The sequence below is a fragment of the Micropterus salmoides genome, unplaced genomic scaffold (genome assembly GCF_014851395.1).
Source record: "Micropterus salmoides isolate LMB-PRFRI ecotype aquatic unplaced genomic scaffold, ASM1485139v1 Ms_hic_scaffold_8, whole genome shotgun sequence".
Classification (NCBI taxonomy): Eukaryota; Metazoa; Chordata; class Actinopteri; order Centrarchiformes; family Centrarchidae; genus Micropterus; species Micropterus salmoides.
This window is the reverse complement of record NW_024044570.1, coordinates 22775009-22793554: the sequence shown is the minus strand read 5'-3', so window position 1 is coordinate 22793554 and position 18546 is coordinate 22775009. Positions and strand designations below refer to the sequence as shown.

Sequence of the window (18546 nt, the reverse complement as noted above, 5' to 3'; positions counted from 1 at the left end):
ACTGTGCAAAGCATTAAACCAAGGTTAAATTTTAATGTCCAGCTATTAGAGTGCGCTGTTTAATATGCACTGTAAAGATGAAAGTCATATAAAAACTTTGGGATGTAATTAAATATGTGACACAGATATTGGAGATCCCCTTGTGAACATGAAAAAATGTGTGTTTGGCTTGTATTGCTGAGAATGTATTTTAGTCTACTTGATTTACTCTTCATACAGGATAATCATTTTTATACATCATCAATCTATACATGGCTTCAGCTGGTAATTAAAAAAATCTTTGTGCTTTAAGTTGAGTGCAGTCTGATTTTCATGGGAAATATTCTGCACTTGCACAACAGGGTACTAAAATATCTTAAAGCTTGTCTTCTTGTTGGTATTTATGCTCTTAACTAAAGCAAAAACATTATTTTATTTTATATTATTATGTGACCATATATAGAATATTTCTAAAGCACAGGTCTTTAGTTGCTCTTTCATGTCTAGTTTAGCCTCATATGGTGCATTTAATGTAAATTTTACACTACATCTGCATTCACCATTCACACACATTCATTCACTGAGCCTAAGTGCTCAAATAGAAACTAACATTCACACACTGGCGGAACAACCACCAGACGCAATTTGGGGTTCAGTATCTTGCCCAAGGACACTTTGACATGCAGCCTGGAGGAGCCGGGGATTGAACCGCCGATAAACGGGCATCCTGCTCTACCTCCTGAGCCACAGCTGCCCCTAATGGATGGATAGGGTTCGACTCTTGATTTTCTTTAGGAGAAAGATACCTTGGGGCTTCTTTGTGAGGAGTCAGTGGCAGTGGGTTTACTTGGTTCATATCTGAGATATGTTAAAAGTCTGCCTGTGTGTATGCACATTTGCATATCTTGGTTTGCTGTTACAAAATCTGTGTGAATGCCTCCTCAGTGACCATTTGGTCTTAGTAAGCGTCCTGCGTTGGTGGATGACGCACTCTTTGGTGAGTCTCAAGGGGTGGGGGGAGGGTCACTCTGTAATTGTGTGAGTCATTGGAGTGAATGTGGTGCAATGCTAAATCTTAGTCAGCAATCACTGATGAGAAGAGAATTTGAAATGTGAATTATGTTACCATAGCAAATACACACATACATACACACATGGCTGGTAAAAATAAGCAGTCATGCAAGTTCCCAGAGACACAACACACATCAATACGTTACTCACAGTCGTGTTAACTTCTTTTGTTCTTTGGGTTTTGTTCTTTTGATTCTCTTTAAATCTGTTCAGGTTGATGCCACATGTGCACTGGCGGAGCTTTGAACCTGTGTAGGATTAAGCGTGTCTGTCTGACTGGATTCATCTGAAAACAGGGCACGGCGCTGCTGGGGCATCTGACTATTTCTGCTCTTTAGTCAAAAGCTGTTTTTCCATCCAAAATGTCAATGCAAATAAAAAACGTCTTTATTGAATTTCATGAATGCAGTGAAGAATTTAAGCAACTCTTGTTTTTCTGGTGATTAACAATGGAAATACTGTGGTGAAGTTGAGGAAGTAACAATATTTCTCATATCATCCCAGATATTCCTGCCATGCTGTGCCAGATGCCAAACAGCCCTGCATGCACTATTTATGAGGCACTGTTGTGCATTAATTTGAACATTACAATATTTCTGAATGTATTGCTCTATTTCTGTCTTCAGACAGGACTGATGTCTGAAGACATCAGTCCTGAGAAGCTTTATATTTTGTGTGTTTTTGATTTTCTGAGGTAATGCCGGTTTATTCATTTCAACAGATATACCTAAACATGCCTCATTTGTGGTATATTTCTTAGATCACCTTCAAGTATTTGCATTAATTTAGTTTTATTGTTAAAAAATCAGCTTACTATAGATCTCAGTCTGTATCTCCCGGTCCTTTTAACAAAGTTACCAGGTTTGGGAGAACTCGATGAGAAATATAGTTCAATCCAGATTTCTCTGTCTAATTCTTTCCAGGAGGTGAAAGAAGGCCTGTGGTGGTAAACCTCTCATACTTTGAGAAAGAATAAACAGTAAACATTGTGAAGACATAAATAAAACTGTAATAAAAACGCTATAGAGGAAGTTTTAATTATGTGCTGGTTGTTATTTTTTATTTCCAATTGAAAGTGGAAAACTGCTCCAATATCAAAGGCAATCACAAAGGAAAACAAAGATATAGAGTTCACAAAATAGCCTCAGAAATACCCCTAATCCCGTTCCAAGACCACAGATCGACATTTTATGAACCTTATTTACCAACATCTACTCTTTTGTTTATAGGTGGCATTTCCTTTCACATAAAGGCTGACTGACAAATGACGCCATCAACACCAGTAAGTATTGCACACACCTGGTCTGATCCTTTAAAGTTTATAACTGCTGGTGACTCACAAAAAAACAGTACACATGGCATGACAACAGCAGTAATAGTGTGACACAGGCCCCCATATAGAATAGTATGGCATATGGTTTTTCTTTTCAAGTTACGAGATTCCCCAGTGTTTGATATAAAAATTTCTTCCTTGGGTGAAAACTGGTCTGCATCTTTTCTTCTACCTCTCCCACATGTTAACGCCCATCCTTGACCACAGCCAATAGGGGATAATGCATGGTTGACACTTTGCCCCTCCCTGTGAGATGTAAATCTTGTTTTTCTCTGCTGACCACCACGCTCCCAGGAAAAGACAACAGTCTTCCAAATGACATGGTTGTAGACTTCCGATTACAGCCCTGTCACTTACTCTACCGATGTGTAAACACATGATGGAGAGACAGACAGAGAGAGAGAGAGAGAGAGAGAGAGAGAGAGAGAGAGACGTGCTGGAGTGCGTGGGCTTCTTTTTGTTTGCCTCCACACGTCAGACCTTTGGTTAGAAGGGCTAACATAAAACCTTTAAACCAACATGATGCCTTTAGTTAAGCAGTCTCACTGCACAAGTCATTTAGCTTTCAGGGGGCTGAGTGAACATAAAACGATAAACAAAAGCAATTTCATTGTCAAGATGTCATTACCATGCCTCTACATTTCACTTATTTTTACTTTACGGAATCTGTAGCTGTAACCTGTAAACATTTTCATCCCTGTGGCACATTTGATCATACATTCTTAGTCACATATACTACAGTACCTCCTTCAAAAGATGTTTAAACAGAGTTTGATATTTGAAATGATACATTTCCCAATTATGGTAATCTAAATGATTATTACAATAGTTTCAGCCATCCACAGCATCTTTGTGATCCTGTGGCCAGTGAGAAGACAGTCCTAGCGCTGGCTTCGTCTTGGCCTCCTGACCAAAGTGTGATAATTTTAGACTCAAGTCTCTCACATGGTCTGGAGCAAGGACGGCATTTGGAAATAAACTTGGAATTTAGCTTAATTGCAGTTTACAGATTTAGGAGGGGCAGCGTTCTCTTCTTTATTTTCTTGCATAAATAGAGAGTGACTGGAGGCCAAAGACATGAGGTTTCAAAGCCACAAAAGAGGTTAAAGAACGTCAGAGGCAGTGAGGACACTTTTGAGCCTGGCTCCTTAGCTCTCCCTAAGGCTTAGCCATGCTCTGCCCCTAATGTAAGATCCTTCTCAGCACTCACCAAATCCATCACATTTATTATTCTGCCGAGGGCATTAGGTCTCCGCAGTTAAACTCGACTGTTAGCTTTTAACTGCTTTATGCACAGCCAAGTTACAATGTTTGCTTTTTTTTAGATGCTAATTTTTGTTGTAGGAGGTGCAGGAGGTTTCAGCTGGGAATGTTCCCCATTTTTGTTCAGCTGGATGATTCTATCCTCTGAGGTCCTCAAACTTTGACAGCTTCTCTGCACACAATGTTTGGGTCCAGATATTTCTGATTACCTCATTAACATTTGTGTAATTGCTCCCTGTCAGTTAAAAAAATATTTTTATCAAATCCTTTCCATTTTGTGAAACCTGAATCTATCACCTTATAAAATATTTGTCCTGTCTGTTCATATCTGTGTGATGAAATAGTGACAGTATTTCCCACACATAGGCTTTACTTGGGCCGGGCTGCCCACATATATTTGTTGACCCATTTTAAAATCGTTTTTGATTGCAGCGTTGTGCAGCGCATACAGAGAGCCTAAGTCGCTCGCTTCCGCTTCCGCCCTGTGGGACCATATTTCAGAAAAAATCTTTACGGTAGTCAATGGCGCAAGACAACTTATTTTTTGATCCTGTTTGAACTGTGCCCTGAATTACACATATGATGTTTGTCAATTTAAAAGATAATTTTGTCCCTCAAGAAAGTTGCAGTTTGTTGTAAAACAGTAAAGTTACATGTCGTTTTGTGTGAAAACATCTTGAAAACAGTTCAATGAACTACATCTCTCGTCTCGCACAATATACGTCACCAACATGTTAGCGCGGTAATGCTAGCTAACGTTTATTGCTTGGTTGCAGCTAATTAGATAACTTAGCAGAAATATTTCTCACCTGATGTGTTTAATCCAACAACTCTCGGTCATTGTATCACATCATCCTCTCATGTTAGTTCTTTGATGTTAGCTTCATTCAGTTCAATTTTATTTATATAGCGCCAAATCACAACAACAGTTATCTCACAGCACTTTTCATAAAAGAGCAGGTCTAGACCATACTCTGTGATGATATTTACAGAAGCCCAACAATTCCCACCAAGAGCAAGCACTAGGTGACAGAGGCAAGGAAAAGCTTCCTTTTAAGAGGCAGAAACCTCGAGCAGAACCATTGCTCAGGGTGGGCGGCCATCTGCCTCGACCGGTCGGGGGTGAAGGAGAGAGAGAGAGCAAGAGAGAGAGAGAGAGAGAGAGAGAGAGGGCAGGAGAGGAACAGAGAGAAAAAGAGAGGGATGGAAGGAGAGAGAGGGAAGGGAGGCAGCCTACACAATATGCACACACAGAGGTACAGACAGTAAAGGTGATGTTGCTATACATGGTACAGATATTTATAGTAGTGTTAATGATAACAATCGTAATGTTAATGATTATAATAACAATAATAACAATAGGACTAGTAACAATAGTTGTTGTAGCAGAGGGTGTCGAGCAGGAACACAGGGGCAGCAGGTGACTTGCAACCACAGATCCAGACTCCACAGCTCCAGAGCCAGAAATACCTGCAGGAAGTGATAGGAGGAGAGAGGAGAGGGACGAGAAAGCACAAGACTACCGGAAAGGGGAGAAGTTGTGTTAGTAACATGCAATAATGGGATGAGGTTGCATACAGATGGAGAGAAAGTAGGAGAGAGGAGCTCAGTGCATCATAGGAAATAAATTCTATTCTGGATTTTACTGGAAGCCAATGCAGAGAAGCTAAAACGGAGAAATATGATCTCTTTTCCTGGTTCCTATCAGAACACGTGCTGCAGCATTCTGAATCAGCTGAAGAGTCTTAATGGACTTTTTCGAGCAGCCTGATAATAAGGAATTGCAGTAATCCAGCCTAGAAGTAACAAATGCATGGACTAGTTTTTCTGCATCATTTTTAGACAGGATATTCCTGATTTTCGCAATATTACATAGGTGAAAAAAGGCGGTCCTTGAAATTTGCTTAATGTGAGACTTAAACGACATGTCCTGATCAAAGATAACTCCAAGATTCCTCACAGTGGTGCTGGAGGCCAGGGCGATGCCATCAAGGGTAACTATATCTTTAGATAATGCGTTAGCTTCAGTCATTGAGAGAAAAAAGTTACAATGTCACATACTCGACTTTTGTGTTTGTGGTCTTTGCAATTATGTATTTTCACAGTCTTATACCTCTTATAGTTGTCTCTTGCCATTGACTACCGTACATATATTTTCCGAAGTAAGGTCCCATGGTGGTCCACCGGAAGGGGAGGGATTCAGGCTTTCTATTCGCTCAGCACTTCCTCTCACTCGGTCGACCCCACTACCCCCACCCTCTCTCGCAAACACATTGACACTGTGAATTAAATGGTTATTATCATAAACACCGCTGCACAAATCTGCTCAACACTGTTAACGCTGTTAATGTCGGAGACCCACCTTCAAAAAAGTTATTAGCAAGCGTGGAAGGAGCCTAGCTAATAAGGATAGCTTTGTTAACTGCAGGCGACTGCAGGGACGGGGTATGAAAACAGCGCCGTCAAGTCAGGCACAATCTACCTCCGGTAGCGTTGTACCGAATTTTGCATGCCTGCCGAGAACTGCATGCACCTTGCGTGTGGTAACGCTCTTTTATGCTGAGAAAATAGGTGGATGCAAATCTCGGCAGGTAGCCTACAACATGTGTTCTGCCAAATTATGCATCCATCTGTTCAGGCACTTTGCTGTGCTTATTCATCAAATGCGGTTATCAATACATATTAAATAATATAATATTAACAACTCTAAACATTAATTAAATATATACTTTGAATCATTTATCACCATTGATGTACCCCAAAAAGAATATTATAGCGTTTAAAAGCAGTGATAAACACAAATGGTTGAATGGTGTGACAGTATGGTTTGATTTATAGCTTATGAAAATTATATCATGGAATTGTTGCCGGGATTTAGTAAACAGGCGGAGATGTAATGGATGGGTTTCAGGTGGGATACCAGGGGACAGGCCATAAACCAGTGAACCAGTTCAGCAGATTAAGAGTCCTCTCGCTGTCTCTCTTGCTGCGTGGTCTCTGCGTGTGAATGATTGAGTATCTAGGCCTCCCTCATGGTCACGGTGACTTGGATGATAGAGATGATAAATCTAATATTAAAACACACAGTGCACTCAAAAACATGTGAACCCTTGTAGTGATGCAAACCTTCACAGATGCAGACACACACACACAAACACATATGCACACTCGCATGTATGCACACACATTGTGCATGTTGGAAGGAATGCCTTGTGTGCAGCTAAGATGAAAGCATTTTCTGGAGACAAATGATGAGGAAAATGGCTTTAATAGCGTACTCTACTGGAAAGTATGCCAACCAAACTGCAGTATGTCCACATTAGCTAGAAGTCATCACTGCCTCAGACCTGGAAAGGTAGTCACTTCAAAGAGCAGGTAGATCACACTCACGAAAACAAGACTCATTGGAGAAAATGGGCTTGTAGAGAGGTGTATGGGTGATGAAGAGGCTCCCTGGGAAGAATAAGTACGATTCAAGAATGAGACTATGGATCTTAAATTAGGATGAACAGTTAAGCTTTTGAATAGTCCCAAAGGATAAGTGCAAGACAGTGTGTGATAAATGATTCAGGGAGGAAATGGAGTGACTGGGGCCTATGGAAAAATGTGTTTAGTACAAAAACAGGAAGTAAGCGAGGATGGATGGAAAGAATGAATCGTCACTAAGAATTATTCATTTGACTTGTGGCTGATAATTATAGAATGCTTTTTAAAAGGACAATATGTAGTTTTCAGTGGCCACTAGTAGTGGGGTTTTCAGATTGCAACCTGCTGTGTGATTGTACACGTGCTCAAACTCATGAGCAAGCATAATCGGTCACACAGAGACCGAAACACTGAGAGACAGCTGCACAGAACATGCTGGAAACTCATTTAATCTCCAACTGCAACGTTACGGTAATATCGGTAATATATCTATCAGCTTGACGTTGAACTAATCCATGCTGGTTGCATGATAACGTTACACTGACTTCATTTAGCTGACGTGATACATTGGCGTTAGCTCCCCTGCCCCTTTTCAATAACGAGGCTATTTGTGTGTCTTTCACCAGAGGCTCAGCAATGTGAGCGCAGCTAAATGAACTGGATGATAACAAAATGGTTAGTGACCTAGACTAAATATTACAATAGCTGGCTGTCCCTGCCTTCCATAGGCTAGTATAAACAAATTGCTCAACATTTGCTTTGTACCATTACGTTATTGATTCTTGCAGGTTAAAATCAACACAAACGTAATACTGCTGGTACATAGCACAGTAATATGGGTTGCGTTAGCTGGTGAAGTAATGTGGAAAGCCATACAACTAAGTTATAGTATTTTGCACCAGATAATGTTAGGAACTGCTCTACGTTTGCCGGCGAGCTAATGTTAACATTATCTAACTTGAGCCAACTATACTACTAATAATATGTTGCACATGATTTACAGTAATGTTAGTTTACCTGCCCAATAGGTTGAAAGCCAACTCTGTTTTCACCCAACAATGATTTGATTCTCATTTGACCTGAAGGGCGCCAGCACATAAAACTTTGTTGTTGGTTTTTATCCTTACGTTACAATTCTGTGTTGTGCTGCTGTGTTGTTGCTGTGTGTATGGTATAGAATCAGCAGACAAGATGCTTGGGAACGATTGCACCATGGCATGCATGCAACAGCGATGGATTTTCCGGAAAGTACGACCCGAAGTCTTCAGATAAGATTAGGCTTACTGGCCATCAGAGGTAACAGAAAAACCCGGCAAGTGGATTGTTTTTATGTGAGGTTACAACCCCTTCACACACAGGCAATAATAAAATAGTTATTAATCTCATTAAAATAAACTACATATAACCCCTTTAAGTCAATATTTAATAAATAAATATGGTGAATAAATAAATCCTGAAATAAATAAATATGGGTAAAATATAAATATATAATATATATATAGAGAGAGAGAGAGAGAGAGACAAATGAGACAATACAGTCCAATAAACTGTAAAATAAATAAAATAATAAAATAAATAAAGAAATAATAAATAAAAATAAAATAAATACAAGACAAGGTTTACAAACTCAGCTGAGGCTCTGGTTATGATGCTTTGGTGTGAGTCTGTGAGTCACAGCCAATTCCTTCAATTATAACAGATGGAAAAAAAGTCTTAATTTATTGAACTATATTGACTCATTTATATTTTATATTTACATCCATTTATATATTTATTGCCTCATTTATAAATTTCAGGATTTGTTTCAAAGGCATATATATTTATGTATTTATTTATTAAATATTGACTTAAATGCCATCATTCCACTTTCACACATAATGTGTCGGGTTTAAAGTTCATGGCTGGATTAGTAGATCTGCTTGAATGATTTGAGCATAAATCATTGATTGGTGTGAATAAAGTAATAATGTACGAGTGCAGGTGTGAATGAGTCATTATAGCTATTCTTTCCGGAACAAATTGTTCTTTTTAAGTGTCAACATTTGCACACATTTAATAGGTGATACTGATTTATATTTCACTCTGTTTATCTGCAGCTCTGCCCTCAAAGTCAGATTTGGCTGGAACTTAATAGGAAGAGAGTATACAGCATTTCCTGCTGTTTTTCACTGAGTTGATTATTTCACAAAAGGGCCAACACATAACCACTGATTTCTCCATGGAATAGGTAGACCACCTTAAACACATCTTAACCATACTTTACTTCCCTAACCTTCAACAAGTATGTTTCCTAAATATAACCATAACAATAGTAAGAGTCTACACCCATGCAAGCATTAACCAAAATCACACTCAGAATGACAATGCTAACGTGTTGATGTTTGCAAGTATTTTTTACCATGTTCACCATCTTAGTTTAGCACATTAGCATGCTAACATTTTACTAATTAGAACTGAACACAAAGGACATATGAGGACATATTTGTTTTGTGGGTATTTGGTCATGAACAAAGTATCTCACAATCCTAGCTATATCATTTAATAGCAGCAAATCTCAAGCCAGCCCACATCAGCTGATGGCTCGGCTGATTCCCCACTTTGCATCAATTTGCCAGTCTCATACAAAGCACCTTATTTAAGCTTCTTTAGCCTGCCTACCTTTGCTGCTTCCCCTGCAAGCCACTTTGCAAGCCAACTCCGTGGACCTGGAGGATAACCCCTATCTTGAAAGCCTTGGGTGGCGATGGTACAGTGGATAAGACACATGCCTTTGGTGTGAGAGACACGGGTACAGTTCCCACTGCGACTCCTTAACCATAGGGCCAGCAAATGGATGGCCTGCGCTAACGACACAGAGCAATGATGTCTCTCCAGCAAGCAACAATGGCACCACCGTCCCATGGAGATCGCTGGGAAGTGCAGTGCCAGTCTCCACGGGGGTTCCATTCTTTCTTTCTTCCTGTCTTCTCTCTGCGACAAATGGTACAGCATTTCATTAATTTATAATGAGAAAACAGAATCTTCATAAGCTGTCAAGGTATATACAGATGCAACCCTGGTTTTGTGCTCAGCGAGCTCCTCCTTCTGGTATTTCCATGTCAGCGAATGGAAGGCCACTGAGGTTGCCTCGTATGGTCTTTTTGGGGTTCTTTTCTGCTGCTCTCTCTGCCTTAGGTTTTTCATGTATGCACACGGAAGGGCGGGGATGTGTGCTCTCCCCACCTTATGGCTTTCCTCAAAGGCAGGTGGAAGGGCACTGAGCTCCCACAACATAGCCATACATAATGTGAACCACATGGAGGGAAAGTCAGTAGGATTTATCCTCTGAGGACCATGCATATTTGTACATGGCAGTCCTTATTAGCTAATCTTATTAGCTTTTTGTTGTTGATAGTGGACCTATAGACTGACATTGCCATCCCAAGAGCCACAGCGGTTGTGTGTCTAAAAAAGCCAAAAAAAACCCCGGAATCATTAATTGATGGGATAAGATGTATTGAATATAAACATTTTGTCAGTATTTTGATAAAAATATATATCAAATCACATAAAAGCCAATGTATTCTGTTGTACATGACCGTAACTGATTTGAGATACGTTTGGATCATTAAGATCAGCCTTAGTGAAAATGATACTCTTCTTCTCTCTTCCTGAACCTATCATTAGGCCTTTTTCCTGGCAGCTTATATTCTAATCCTTACATGTCCCCAGTTTTGACATCTGCAGTCTAAGCAGCTGTCAATCCATCTTTAGTAGTTAATGTTTACCATCTAGAGGAGGCCCTTTTTAGTGTAGTCTGTTTAACCTGTCAGTGTGAATGGTTGGAGAACACCTCCTAGAAGGATTGGTGTAAGCCAGTTTTGATACTGTCTTTTTTTCTTCCTGTTCACTAACCTCCCCCTCCTTGAGACCATGCTGGGTGATTGACAGGCAGGAGTGATTCTTGGGGTCATGAGGCGTGCAGAGCTGAGGGGTATAGGACCCAGTTTCATGACCAGACATGCTGACACTCCAGTCTAATGTTTGCTAGTGACAGACAAGTGGTTTATTCATGTAGGAAGGGTGGGGCTCTTAGATCCAGATCACACTGTGGAGCACACAAGAATTCATAATGTATCAATCAGTTACACTTTCCCTTTTCTGGACTGTGGCACAGTAATGAATACTTCAAATCTATTTCATCACAGCACATATCAGTGATTTTCATTTAATACCCTTAATCTTCAAAATATTGAAGGATTAATCTAGTTTTGTGGAAATTGTGTTTTGAAATGAAAAAAGAGTTCACAGTTTATTGTGAAAAAGGAACTGGCGTTTGCCCTTCGTTCATTCTTTGTCAAAGTGTGACTTTGTTGTTTCCAACTTTTCCATTCCTTTGAAATTCAACACAATATAAACATGAATATTAATATTATTTAATATTATTTCCATCATTTTGCAAACTCTGCATTTAGTTCTTTCACATCTAACAATGGGACGTTTAAGTTGCATCATTTTACTTACAGTCGAAGAATCTATTGAGATTATCGAATGAAACTTCCAATATATGTCTGTCGTCATATTTTATGATATCGTTACCCTTAAAAAATAATAAATCCTTGGACAAAATCTTCAGTTTGAATAAAGTAATGCATTGGATTAAACAAGTTAGTCTTACAGAACGCATAGGATTTGTCTTTGTTTGTAAACATAAGATTCAAAGTTGGCCCCCTGCAGAGGGAGAGGGCGAGCGAGTGAGCAAGAAAAAGCAGTGGCAGTTGAACCAGCTAGGGAAAGAATGAGGAGATGGAGCAGCGCTAGCAAGAACAAAGCGGTGAATCAGAGAAATAAAAAGTTATTTTTTGACTGTTTCACAGCGGTTATATTGCAGGATGGAACCACATTGCCGGATTTTGTGCAATTGCAGCCGAAGCCACGGTTCATCCTGTCCGCTGTGCCTGCGTATCTGTGTAGCGCAACCCTGCCTTTGGTTAAACACACAGACCTGACAGAGAGCAGAGGAGAGAGACGGAGATAGCGATTTAACCTGCTAGCTACGTTTTTATAGAGTCTTGACCTCACACCGTACACACTGCAGAATGAATAGATGTACAAAACATTGCTGTGCAGGTTTCGAATGTTGATTATGAATTTGAATGTCAGTGTTATGAATAAAGCTTTGAACTATTCCGTTCAGTTTATTGAATAACAAATGTAGGCCTCTTTAAAAACATCTCTTATATCCTGAATTTAACACACAAGTTCCCTTCCTGAGCATTATTTACCATGTATCTTTAAGATCTGATAATTTAATTAAACTAGCTTGCTAGTTTTAACAGGCATCTTATCCACCCCACCAGAATCTTTGACGTGACCTTTCCCAAACCTTAATCAAGGGTTTCAAACATTAAACATACCTTAACCATAACTCACTTCCCTAACCTTCACCTAGTGCGTTGTCTAAAAATATCTATAACAATAGTAAAACTCTACAGCCATGCTAGCAGTTAATGTAAGCATACTCATGTTTTGCAGGTATGTTTTTTCCCTATCTTAGTTTAGCATATTAGTGTGCTAACATTTTTCTAATTACAACTAAATAGGGATGTACCTAATGTTAGACCACCAAAATTAATCGTCCGAAAATAGCAAAAAAAGCACTTTTGGTTTCCGGCCTAATAAGTCTAAGACCGAATAAATTTTACCGAACAATTACATTGACATGTCGGCAGAGTGGAAAGATTTTCAAGTGTCCGAGAAAGACGCAAAAATCGTCGTTTGCAGATACTGTTCTGCAAATTGTATCCTAGCACATCCACTCCATCTGTGGCTGACTTCTTAGAAAAGAAGAAGGAACAAACGGTCTGACCCACTTTAAGTGTTTCTGTCTCTCGTTTGTGAAAAGGCGATTAAGCTAGCCGCACCTAAATTTGGAGTGCACACGTATTCAAGCCTTTATGGTAACTGAAATGGACCAGAGTGAGCTGACAGACAGGTTAGCGACTATCCTGTCATTTTCTCTCTTTACAAAGACAAGTGTTGCAGTATGAGAGTCCTACCTGAAGAGAGGCTATGAGGTCTTCATTTTACGCAATACGAGAACCACATAGAACATTTTTTATCATATTGGGTCGGACTTGATGAATTTAGCGCGAGGATACACATTTTTCTAATTTTAATTGGATTATATTCACAGAAAGTATAAAACACACGTGTACATTAAAAGTAAATGGAAACATGTAATTTACTTTGCTGGACCCTCTTGGGCCTTGGACCTACACACCATAGTCTTTCCAAAACCTGTGGAAAACATTGAGTAAAAAGCACATTTTGACTATTTAATTTATGCAATGGGAAAAAATGGCAAAAATGTGCTTGTTCGGTATTAGGCAAATTTTTCATTATATTCCCTTTCGGCTTCGGCCAAGAATTTTCATTTTGGTGCATCCCTGCAACTAAACACTAAAGTACATCTGAGGCTGATGGAATGTCATTTGTTTTGGGTGGATTTGGTCATGAACCAAACTATTACACAACAAACACAAACATTAAGGCATCACCAAAGTCCTCCTCTTGAGAGATTTCACTCAAAATCAGGAATGTAAACTACGTACATGTTGGCACTAGAGGGAAAGTCAGGGGATCACCAAAGTCACGTCAATATCAATGTTATGAACAAAGCTTTGAACTATTTGGTACAGCCCTTCTTATTAGATAGAAAATGTAGGCCTCTTTAAAAGCATCTCTTATATAACTATCCTAAATTTAAGAACTCCTGTTCCCTTTACTGATCATTATTTACTGTGTATCCTTAAGATCTGACAATCTGCAGACTAGATAAGCTTGTTTCAACAGAACACAGGCATCTTATACATCCCACCAGAATCTTCCTCAAAGCCCTCAAGCGTGTCATGTCCAAGTGACCTTTGTTTTGAGTGATTTTTTTCCTCAAGCTCACTGAATGCAAGAGAAACCAAGCCAGTGGTTTTCTTTGCTTCCTTGAAATAGAGCTTTATGAGGTCATTATTCAGCCATATGTGAACATAGATCCAGCTTTTTGGTTGCATTTTCAATAACCTTCGCAAGCTACATATGTTTAATAGGAAGCCCAGCCCATTTTTTCAACACTGTTATAGGCTGATTAGTATGTATCCCAGAGATGACCCCTCCAGCTCAGAGCAGAAAGTTAACTCATGCATGGTTTTACACCAAGGGTTAACCTTTAGCTATAAACTTAAACAGGTAAATTATATGTCTCCAAAATTACAGTGTTTATGCAGCTTTGATTTTACGAACTACAAGATGACCACAGTGAGTAATACAACAATGAGAGCTGTGTTCCACCGAGCTGAATGTAACTCAGGATTCAAAGGTTAGTACATTTGAAGAGGGCTATAATGACAACCTAGACATATATTATTGACTTGGTGCCATTTTGTTTAGATATTTATGCTATATAAAGCCCTCGGGTTGAGTCACTCAAAGTTAGTGACTCACTGTCAGTATAAGACCCTACAAGTACCCTCAAAACCTACTGTAGGTCCTTAACCCTAACTCTTCATTGCAAATATTTAACCACTGACAATGTCATTGTAGTGCTTGTGACTATAGTAAGACAACTCTAAAATAAAGCAGCAGATACGATTTCGACAAAGATCATATGAGTCAATTTCATATTTCTGGCCAATCGAGACCTTTCAGGGTTTTATTAGAGCTTAAGTAGTAATTAACTTGCCTCTCTGACTTCCCACTTTAAACTCCTTTACAGTACATACAGACATATAGTTTGTAATAAATGTACTGTAGGCAATATTATGACAGTGACATTTTGACTGTCAACAAGATCTTGATGTTTTGTCAGTTCAAAAAATATACTGTATATGACATCCTTTCTTCTTTATTATTTATTTTGTTTTTTTATTTATCAACTTTTTTTATTTAGGAAACAATGTTGTGACCAAAAGTACAGCATTTATTTTAAAAATGTATTAAAAAGTAAAAAGACAAAATTGTAAAATATTTGACTCAACTTCCAGTGAACCAGCACTTACTTTGTACTGTTCTCAGATTAATGGCTTCTAACAACATACTTTTGAGTCCATAGCTACTGTTTTGCCCCCACACTCTACATGTTACCAATTGAGTTTCTTTTGGCTTTTTGCCAGTGATTGGGATTATGCAATGCCATTTGAAAAAATTAGATTTTTTATTCACAAGCAATTAATCATGTTGTAAATTCTCATATTTATCGACAGATTGACAAGACAGAGACTTGTTGCTTATTTAATTTGTCTATCCATCCATTCCTTCCGTTACCCAACATGAAGGGTTGCAGAAGGGCTGGAGCTAATCGTTGACATTGGGCAAGTGGCAGGGTACACCCTGGACAGGTTGCAAGGCTGACACATAGCCTCAGAGACAGAGATTCACACCTCACATTTACACTTACGGGTAATTTAGAGTTTGCTATTAACCTGCATATCTTTTGGACTGTGGGAGGAAACCGGAGCAGAGGAAACCCACGCAGGCACGGGGTAAACAGTCAAACGCTACACAGAAACAAATTAATTTATCAATTTTGTTTTCACTCCCTATCGCCACTTACATTATCAGTTACCATGACCTTCAAGCCCTCTTTTTTTTTTTTTTTTTTTACCATTACTCATCTTCTCAAATGAAACGATACCATTGATACGATCAATCCCAAGCTAGGACTTGTTGAAAATATGTCTTTTTAACAGAGTTATACCCCTAGTCACTCCATATTGCTTCCAGGGAGAGGTGAGATCATCAGTTGCTGCACATATGCAGAGACATATATGTAGACACATAACCACAGATACAGTAGACACACACACACACACACACACACACACACACACACACACACACACACACACACACAAACACTTACAACTTCAGTTTATGTACATGAAAGAATAGTGTGTTAAAATTATGTGTGCAAAGGCCCTTGATCACTCTTTCACCCTCTTCACAATTTCCCCTCTAGCTCTGTAATGACAGTTCATTAGTCAACCTATGAAGAAGCTAAAGATAACCAAAAACAAAATGAGGAAAATGCATCAAAACATGATGGACCTGAACAAAAGGATGACACAATGAATGTTCTGAACTAGACTAAATATAGGATATTTACCTTGATTTTGTGACATATTTTTATTCACCAGGTAAAATGGAAGAAAAGCAGCACCCCTGATATTGCTAATGGTCTATTCTTTTCTGTTGTGCTACACATAGAGTTTTTATCAAAGTCAGTGGTGTATGCTATACAGATTGTAAACCCCTTCGAGGAAAATTGTGATTTGTGATATTGGGCTATATAAAGAAAATTTACTTGGTCACAGGCAGTATGTATTTTAAGGCATTCCTGAACCACAAAATATGGGAAGAGGGAATGAAACATATAGCCGCTGAATGCTGTAGGGTTTCATCATTTCTCGCATTAATATAATCAGGTGCGCCAGTCTGATGCTGAAATCATTCTCAGGATACATGGATAACATGGCTTTATAGAAGGTTGACAATATATTTTTTTAAGTATCATGTCAGCACATTTGAAGAAATTATTAATTGTTTCTTGAGTTTATTTACCCAAAGAGTTGTCATTATTGACAAATTTCCATAAAAGACCATAAGGGAGGTATTTCACACAAATTAGGCAAGTTTCAGTCATTTCTGTATTCTCTATTGTTTTGTCCACACTTGTACCTTGAACTTGTACTATTATATAACCCCAGATGGTTCTCTGGCGCCTCTGCTCATCTGTAACATGTTCATGGGTTCAGCCGGCATACACACCAGAGCATGCCGGGCGGGCCTTTGATCTCTCTCCCCTCCTGGGCCTCCTCAAAAGGGTGAGCCTCCTCATGCTTGTCCAGCCTGGATGCATATAGCTGGATCTTCTCCAGGTCTGATGGAGAACGAAACACTACTGCTGTATTTCACTGCATCCCAACAAACAACATGTCACCACTGGGATAAGCTGTGGCATTTGTGTGGACTTCTCAGGTGAAGCTGCAAGCATCCATGAGCACTTGTGCGCTGCAGGCTCAGGTATTGTCTCCCTCTGTAGGCCCCAGTCTTAAGGAATGCCAGTGACTGCCAGTTCCAGACAGCCTTTCACATTATGACTCCCAGTAATTCACTCCAAAGGCAGAGGAGCCCTTATGTCTGTGCCATATGCTACATTGTGGAAAGTGCATATTCAGATGTTTGAGCAAGGTGTTTTGGGGGTTTAGTTATTGCCTAAGGTGGGCCTTAATGAGAAGACATTTGTGAGATGTATTTAACTGTGCTGATAGATGTTTATATAAAATACCTGCAAGTGGTATAAATGGAGGTATATGTTTAAATGGAGCTTGCAATAAGGCACCATACAAACTGAAAATATGCAGTGGATTATCCTGTGTGAATATACATCTGTGTCTGTTTATATGTGTGTGCGTATGTCAGTGTGTGTGTGTGCACCTATCTGTGTATGCAATGTGTGTGATGTAAGGACAGTAAAATATCGTGTTGGCTTTACTCTGTTATGCTCTTGTCGTGAGTCTCACTGAGAGGAGGTTGGCTTGACTCTCTTGTTTTGGATAATTGTACGCTGCCAAGGTCTGTGGTCCCCTTCTCTGTCTCCCTGTGGCCTAGGCTGCAAGAGCCATATTTAGGTTGCACGTCCTCCTCATCCTCTCCTGTCTCATCCCTATCCTGTCCGACACACCCCCACAACGAAGTAGAGGGCAGATAAAGGGACAGCAAGTGGTCCAGAGGCCAGACTGTAGGTGCCTTAAGAAACTGTGTAAATTACTAAAAGAAACGTCTTGACTTCTCAGTATTGTTCAGGTTATTTGTTTTGGACCTGTTTTGTGGACATAAAGTTGCTTGGTTTGGTTACATAAATGTTTTTAGGAAATTTATGTAGCCAAAAAACATGTGAAACGATGCCGTAGCTGTACCAGTGTTATTTTATTTTTGCAGTTCTCTACTTTTCTGTGGTATTATAGGGCATTGCACTGTTTTTATGAAATGAGAGGAAGCTGTACATTAAATGGTGCGTGGTAATTTCCATTTAGTGAAAATCATCAACTAGAATTGTACCAATGGGAATATTTAAGACACGACTATTACTTCTTCTTTTTTTAATCTATTTGGTACTATCGCAAGTATGTGGTAAAATTAGTACCACATTAGTACAAAACTCAAAGCAGATCATCAAAAAGCCTATATTTTCAAACATGGAATCACAAGTTCTATTGACTAAGTACAACACATAAAATTACACAGTAACTTTTTCACCACACCTAATCAGTGTGTCATCAAAGAAATACTTTTCATATGAAGTAATTGTCTTTCACAATGCAATGCTCACAATACTCATGAAATGCTCCTCTTCTGATTTGCATAAATATATTTGACCAACACTTCATCCAACTGATCTTAATGATTAATCACTGAACCATTAAAATATAGATTTTAATTAA

General features: G+C 39.1%; 1 protein-coding gene across 1 annotated transcript in view; it reads left to right on the top strand.

Moving 5' to 3' along the window:
- LOC119893551 (zinc finger protein 469) overlaps positions 1 to 18546 on the top strand; it is a 202108-nt gene that overhangs the window by 110394 nt on the left and 73168 nt on the right. Inside the window, exon 4 of the mRNA XM_038705779.1 lies at positions 2280 to 2332. The gene's annotated coding sequence lies outside the window, so the exon portion shown is untranslated. The remainder of the gene's footprint in view (positions 1 to 2279; positions 2333 to 18546) is intronic.